The 7,038-nt window shown below is 44.4% G+C and overlaps 1 pseudogene; it reads right to left on the bottom strand.

Moving 5' to 3' along the window:
* Positions 1-6,241: 6,241 nt before the first annotated feature.
* On the bottom strand, positions 6,242-6,398 carry LOC110557919 (large ribosomal subunit protein eL39-like; annotated as a pseudogene).
* Positions 6,399-7,038: the final 640 nt, after the last annotated feature.

Genomic DNA, 7,038 nt, shown 5'->3' with positions numbered 1-7,038 from the left:
CCCATTAAAAAGCAGAGTCTAGGAGGAGGTGGTTGAGCTGTCGGTGGAACCGCTGATGGAGGGATCATGTTCTTTGGGATGCCAGTCCTCCAACAGAAACTTCTTTAAATGGGAGATCCTGGTCCTTCCCTCTGTCTGTGGCTTCCTGACACCCCAGGAAGTGATTGCTTCCTTTCACACTCCCTCCTGCCAGGATACATCCACCATAGGTGACATAGCCGGTGAGCACGCACGAGAGCCTGCACTACAGTCTTCAAACGCTGAGCTAAGCAATCTCCTTTTCTTCACAAAGAACCACATGGGGCTCTGGCAGTTTGTTGTAGTCATGGGAAAGAAATAGCTCAATAACAGTGGTTTCCTGTTTGGGTGCTTGTTTTTTTCAGTGACGTTTTTATTTTTAGTGAGATTTGTACTTGTCTTGCTACCCTGCAGATGAGATTTAGTGAGATACCCAATCATAGAATTGTCCTGCTTTCTAACAATGTCACATTGCCATGGAAACCTCTGCTTCTCTAGACCCACTCCAAATAACCCAACAAGCCTGTGTTCCATCTTGGATTCTTTCTGGCACCCCCCTGCCAGACTACTTTGCAGTTCTCCAAGGTGCGCACCTCCCTTCATCGAAAGGACCCAAAACCCAACATGCTTATACACACAGCATGTCCTTCGGGGTCTTGGATGGGAGGACATTCCGCAGCAGTGACTGACTGTGTATACCTTTGGTAGAAAATGAGATAAGGTCACTTAGTGCTAGTGCCCAGTCTCCCTCCCACAAACCTGTGGTGGATATAAACATGGTTCTGTTTTAATCCCAGGTGTGGGACTGATTCAGATGGTCCACAGAAGCAGACTATTTGCCCCGTGCCGGCTCTGAGGGGAGCTCTTTGCCAGCTGCAGATAGTTTAAATCTGAGGACTCTGGAAAGAGAATAAATGCCAGAGCCCAGAGAGTTCTGGGGTGCTCTGAGAAAGAACAAGGTTGTTCCTGCTTCCTTTTTGCTGCTCCTGGTTGCTGTTGTGAGACAAGAAGTTGGAGATCTCCTGAAATAAGAATTGGACCTGACAACCCTAACCAGTGGGAAGCAGCTAAGAGAACTGTGCCCCCTTTCCCACTCTCCCTTTTTCTCTCCTACCTGGTGTTGGGGTGTTAAAAGGGATTGGGATGGAGTAGGAAGAAAGGGATATAAAAAATGTAAATAAAAGTTTTTTGTTTTTTTTTTTAAAGTACGCCGACACAAACCTATACTTCAATTTAACTGTGAGAAAAGGATCAGTCAAGACAAAACTGCAGGATGTTCTGCAAGATACCTGACTGGAACTCCTCAGAACTGTCTAAATCAACACAAAATGGGAAAATATGAGAAGCTGCTATTGTCTGGAGAAGTCAAAAGAGCCCTCGATTATCTTAGATGGAATCGTGGAACAAGACAGGAACACTGGAAAAACCAACAGGAGGTTTTAGTTGATGAAAATAATTGTATTTTAGAGACAAAGTTAGGTTTGGGTTAGTTGAAATGCTCTCTGAGGCAGTGTCTCCCTCCAACTCTCCCACTGTCAGGCAAGTTCACCTCACATTGAGTCCACAATTCCTCCTTCTGATTCCTAAGAAGCCAGGAAAGAGATTCTTGGTTTAAGAACATCATTCTGTGCTGTGAGAGGCTGGCCAGAGCCAGCTATTCCTCTCTAAACCCTGCAATGGGCTCCACTACAACCCCAGGGTCCAGCAACTTTCCTAGGAATGGGTGGAGAGTTGTTTGGAACAGTTGGCCAGCATCCCCTGAGCCGGTCCACGCTGCTGACTCACCCAAGAATGTTAACAGGTATCTCATTTACACGAAACCCTCCCTGTCATTGATGAGATTAAAAGATCAAGCGTCTTCTTGGAGAGGCCACATCTCCACCACCCTGCCTTTCCTCTGTGGAGAGGGTATGTCACTACCCAGGGCCACCAGGAAGACGACGGAGTCACATTGTGGAGCTCAGTAAAAGTCTGATCCTTTCCTGCTCACAGCCAAAGAACTAGCATGTGTAACTCCACCTCCTCATGGGGAGTTAAGCAATTATTAAAAAGAAAGCCACACTAGTTTATTTATAGAACTGTATCTTTCTATTCTAACACTATGAAATGCAATTAACCTGTGTGGATCTTAGACTTTTTTTTTTTAAAGTAACTTTCACAGGTCATTGAGGGCACCTGTGACTAACTGCAACCTTGGCTACCAAATTATCGTTGTTGCCTAATTTATCATCAAAGACCCGAGAATGCCATTAAAGGTAATTACTGCCTGCATGAGTCAGGAATCTTCCACAACTGAAAACACTGAGTGCAATTAATTCAAGAGGTCCGTCACACATGTTGCAGAACCGAGCTTGACAAAATCACTCAAGGTATCTGTGGTCTATGAGAGCATCTTGGAATTCTCACGGTGGGACCTGGGCTCTCCAGGTAAGACCACTTGGGATGGTGGGATAGAAACCAGAGAGGTCCTGGTGACTTTTTCTCCTAGTAAAGGTTTCATTCATTCCCCCCTTAAATTGGGGCTGGAAACCCCTGAGTGCATTTGAACCACTCAACGATATAAGCGCACCTTGCTTCTGTTTGATTTTGACTGCTTCTTTGGCCTCATTTCCCTGCAGCATTTGGTACGATTGAATAATTTTCAGTTGGATTTTCTCGCCCTGTCTGCGCTAATCTGCTAGTGGTTGGTTTTTACAGCATTGCTACAATCTACTGCCTTGATCTTTTGCTGGAGTTTTAAAGGGGTGTTTTATTGCCTGTCATTACCATTTGCAGTAGCTTCTGGGCCCTCATTTCACCAGCCAAATGTGTAACAGCGCATGCCACTTGCCGGGCCCTCATCTTTGAGAGAGTTTCTGCTTCTTCCCAGAGCTGCATTCTCCTCATTCCTCCAGCCACTCTGCTTTTTGGCCCACGCTTGATTTTTCATTGGAGATGAGATGTAAAAAGTCTCAAAATGACAGATAATGCCGGTTAAGATTAGGGCAAGCTCTTCAATGGCTCATATGATTACGTTTGTACAGCCTTTGCCTAAACTGCAGCATGACAGTGAAGTCAGATTCTGCATATGGGTGGCTCATTTAGAAATTTCCTATGAATGGGACAGGGGCGATGAAGACCCAAACCCGAATATGCCATCATTCATTGAGCAATCAGTGGTGCTATCCTCCGTAAAGCATGAGTGATGTCTTCCCACACAGCATGTCTTCTTCTGGGTCTTGGTGGAGAAGTGTGGTTCTTCTGATGTAGAGACACTTGTGAGCAGGCAAACAGGATCGTCTAACCATTCTCTGCAGTCCGAACAAAGGACTCAAGCAGCATGCTTGCCTGGGCAGGAACTAGATGGCTTTTGTTGCCTGAGCAACACAGCCAGAGTCCTCACATTCAGGATTCCACATTCATTGACCACCGACCATGGGCCAAGCAAGGAGTGCCTGCAGCACAGAGATAACAGTAGGCCTTGTTAAGAAGTTGACACTGTAACCCATGGGCTTGAATGTGAGTATTCCTGTCTTCCTTCCTTCCTTCCTTCATTTATTTATTCATTTATTCATGCGGCATTAGCTGACTGATTACTACAGAGCAGCCACCAGGCAAAGTGTTATAGATACAATGATGAACATCACTGAGCCATAATTCCTGCCCTCATGGAACTAATGCTCTAATCCTAGTTCTGTTTAGAAAAAAAGAGCCTAAATCACAATGACGGCCATGAAGCCAGCATGCAGTCTTGAGGAGTAGCTTACTGTGAAATAATCTCTCTGTGGCTGTGACATCCTACTGGCCAGAGGTCTGACCCTGGAGCCTAGTACTGTCCACTTGCCTCTCTTCTTCCCTTCCATTGTGAAATAAACCTCACTTTTCTTTTTGCCTGCCACCAAGTGAAGCATGCAATTAAACTATCATTGCCACTGTGTCCTAAAAGAGTGGGTTTTAGTCTGTGACAAAACAATGCTTATTCTGTGAATGGACAGACCAAACACTTGGGGGTTGTTGTTGTTGTTTGGGGTTTTTTTGTTGTTGTTGTTTGGTTTTTGTTTGGTTGGTTAGTTATGGTTTTTCAAGACAGGGTTTCTCAGTGTAGCCTTGGCTATCCTGGACTCACATTGTGGACCAGGCTGGCCTCAAATTCACAAATATCCATCCACCTGCCTCTGTGTTAGGATTACGGGTGTGCCCCACCTTGCCTGGCTTACCTGGTTTTAAGATTGGCTGGGGGCAGAAATCAGCAGAGATTTTTCTAGAATGCATAGATCTATTAAAGCATGCTCAGCTTACCCTCTGGGGCAGTGGCTCTCAACCCGTGGATCATGACCCCTTGGGGATCACATATCAGATATCCCACACATCCTACATTACAATTCATAACAACAGCAAAATTGCAGCTATGAAGTAGCCAAGAAATAAGTGCGTGGTTGGTGGTCACCATAATATAAGGAGCTGTATTAAAGGTAGCAGCGTTAGGGAAACTGAGAACCACTGCTCTAGATTAATATTTTTTTGAACAAAGTTAACACTACATTGATTAGTCCTCCTTAAATGATAAAGTGAAGGATGGAGAAGTGGCTCAGTGGTTAACAGCACTCGCTGCTCCTGCAGAGAATCTCGGTTCAGTTCCCAGCAGCCACATGGCAGCGCATAGCCACCTGTAACTCCAGCTTCAGAGGATTTGACACTTTCTTCTGGCCTCCTCAGGCACACTCACATACATGACACTCTCACAAACACATATAAGCACATAAATAAAAATAAATCTTTAAAAGGTGTATGTCTATGATCACAAGGTACACTAGCTCCCTGGAGTCATTATGCCATTGCTTCCCTTTAAGCAAAGGGGACAGGGCTGCCTTCATTGGAGACACCTGGTACCATCAGAGACATTTTTAGTTTGATGCACCAACAACCCTCGCCCACTCCCACCCGCAACAAAGAGCAACCTGGCCTTAGATGTCAGGCTTGCTAAGGTTGCCAAACCCTGCCTTTAAAGTAACCCACCACGAGACACAATGCAAGACGCAGCATGCAGGTGAGGTTGCCAAGACCAGAGGAGTTGGTGAAAGCAAGGCCAGCGTGCTCCTCCTGCTCCCTGATTTCCTTCTTTGTCTGTTTACCCATCATTTGGTTCCCTTGTGCTGCACGGCCTTTTGTGGCTTTTATGGATTCAGTCCTTAACTATATGAGCTTTTCATTACCCATTCTGAAATCGTGACTGGTTGTAATGTAAATTATATAACGCATCTTTCCGCAGCTTCGGATTCTGCAAGTTAACCCTCCCAGGCTGCTTATCTGTCTCCCACCACCTACCTACGCTTTATGCACTGCGCCTGGCATTCTGGATTGTTCCTTTCATATTAATTTCAATGGTGCCTGGAGGGTCCCTCTCACCATATAATAGGTTGCTTTGTGAACAATTCCAGTAAGAGAACAATCCCTCCCAAACAGTGAGATACTCTGGAATGTAAAAAAGATACCCTCCGCGCACCATTCACATTTGTAGCATGCCACTCTGTTCGCAGTTGTAGTGAAATTAAAATGGAAGATGAATTATTTGTTCCCTCCTCTCTGAAAGTATCCCCACCATTCCAGGTAGTAGTCTTAGCCATTTAAAACAAAACTCGAAAGTTACCAGTTGGGTGTAGATGACTATTTTGTACCTAAATTTGCAAGCCATTAAGTATCCTTTGTCCTGATATCATTATTTTCCTCATAATGGACCTCTGATGTTTTCTGGTTGTTCCAGTTTGTGAGTGACCATTTGAAATACACAGTTGTCTGTCGCATCTACTGAGCTGTCATCTCCCTTAGTTACTCTGCAGTTGTCCCTCCTGTGTAGTTTTACTCTCCATGGTGTCTGAGGAAGCTGGCCTCTCCCTTTTCACAGATCCTCAACCTGGTGGGAAAATTAAAGTGACTTTCAGAAAATGATGGTTTTTAGAGCGTGATGCCTATTTGGGCAGGGTATGTGGAGTGTTGAGGATCTTTCAAAGATACTGGGTTTGAGAAGTTTGCTTGAAATCAATTCTGTTGTTTCTTTTATTTGTATTTTTTGAAAGGTTCTACATTTTACTACTGGACAAACTCCACCCACAATTTAGACAAGACCAAGTGTCCAGGTTAAAATTGTAAAACCCCATCTGGTAGGATTGACTAATGATCATAGGACACATGGTTGATGAGGACCATGACTCAGTATAAACCTTCAGTCTTGCCATTGTGTGAATCCTTACAGACCCAGCCTCATTCTCCTCCAGTGTCTTCTCTTAGAGTTGTACCTGATTTTCTTACCAGTTTTCATCCAAATCCATCGAGGAATAGGATGATTCTGCTTTTGGTTTCTTGGCCAGGAATCACTTGATTCAGAAAGTCTTGTGAGAAGACATGGCAAGAAGCTGAGTTAGGCATAAGGCGCATGATGGAGGAGGAAAGGAAAAGAGGAAGCCAGCGCTGGAAGAACACGATTAGAAGACTTGAGAAATAGCTGGTATGGTTGTCCTCAGTCAGGGGATTAAGAAAATGCACAGTGAGAATCAGCAATTTTGAATCAACAGTCTGTTTTTAAGCTGGATCTTACTTTGTGAGAAGGCTTGATTTCCATCTTAGTCTACAGTTCCTGAGTTTCAGTATTTACAACTAACTTGTACCACCACTACACAGTAAATTATTAATCCCTCCAAGTGTCTGTATGCTGATGCTGCTTCCTCTGACTAATGTTCCTGAAACCATCCTGGTAGGGATGAGGACATTTTGAAGACACTTATGCCCCTCCATTCAGCTGTCAGGCTACTGAAACAGTGGTTCTCAAGAAATTAGAATTTCCCCAGTACTCTCATGCCAAGAGAAGGAAGGAAGCTGTTCTGGCCAATGAAAGTTCCACACAGTTCTGACAACTTGTCAGACTTCCCTGCAGGAGAGACTGGAAGCCAAGACAATGGTGGATTAATTGTGGTGGATGACATCTTGACCATCACTAAGTTATGCAAATATCTTGCCTTCTGTTTAAACTAAACATCTTATCAAAAC

The sequence above is a fragment of the Meriones unguiculatus genome, chromosome 1 (genome assembly GCF_030254825.1).
Source record: "Meriones unguiculatus strain TT.TT164.6M chromosome 1, Bangor_MerUng_6.1, whole genome shotgun sequence".
In the NCBI taxonomy this organism is placed as follows: Eukaryota; Metazoa; Chordata; class Mammalia; order Rodentia; family Muridae; genus Meriones; species Meriones unguiculatus.
The sequence above is the reverse complement of the archived record's forward strand: the minus strand, read 5'-3'. Positions and strand labels throughout refer to the sequence as shown.